The 813-nt window shown below is 35.4% G+C and overlaps 1 non-coding gene across 1 annotated transcript; it reads right to left on the reverse strand.

Annotated features, from left to right (window-relative positions):
- Nucleotides 1-380: 380 nt before the first annotated feature.
- Nucleotides 381-452, reverse strand: TRNAC-ACA. Its single transcript has one exon. It is a non-coding gene; the product is annotated as a tRNA-Cys (tRNA).
- Nucleotides 453-813: the final 361 nt, after the last annotated feature.

The raw sequence follows: 813 nt of genomic DNA on the forward strand, positions 1-813 counted from the left end.
ACAAAGTTTGTTCAGGTCTTTCGTAATATCATATGGAAAAACCCAAATGAAATTTTTAGCCAACCCAATTATTTCTTGGCACCAAAAAGCAATATGAAAGAACACTGGGAATAAAAGGTGAGTTTACTTTGAAGGCTGTTGAAATTATGCTTCATTGTTTTCCAATTTATTTAATAAAATGACTAAAATATGATCCATTTTTATAAGCTTTTTTTTTTTTTAAATAGGGCTTTGAAATCTCAGTTTCATGCATGCTCAGTCACTCAGTCATCTCCCACTGTTTGCGACCCCATGTACTGTAGCCCACCAGGTTTCTCTGTCCATGGGATAATCCCAGCAAGAATACTGGAGTGAGTTGCCATTCCCTCTTCCAGGGGATCTTCCCAAGCCAGGAATCGAACCTGTGTCTCCTGCGTTTGTAGGCAGATTCTTTACCACTGAGCCACCTGGGAAGCTCTGAAATCTTAACTGCAGAATGTTAGTTTAATGCAAATGAGAAGTACACATACTGGAGTAACTGATTAGGTTTTAAAATCTTTGGTGCTTAGGTTATATGAAAATAATGTTTACATAAAAATCGTATTTGTTTATGATATAGAAAACAAAATGTATCCTATACATTCTATTCATGGTTTGACCAAGAAAATCTAAGAAAAGAAAATTCTTTAAAAAGGTAAGGGTAACAATAGAAACAATGATAATAACACCTTCCACTGTCCATCAATTAGCCATGGATGCTAACACATTCTTCAAACACATTCTAGGTGCTGTAGTAGTGTCAGCCATTCAAGGAATGTATATAATAGTGGGTAA

Source organism: Bison bison, unplaced genomic scaffold, assembly GCF_000754665.1.
Source record: "Bison bison bison isolate TAMUID 2011002044 unplaced genomic scaffold, Bison_UMD1.0 scf7180017864258, whole genome shotgun sequence".
In the NCBI taxonomy this organism is placed as follows: domain Eukaryota; kingdom Metazoa; phylum Chordata; class Mammalia; order Artiodactyla; family Bovidae; genus Bison; species Bison bison.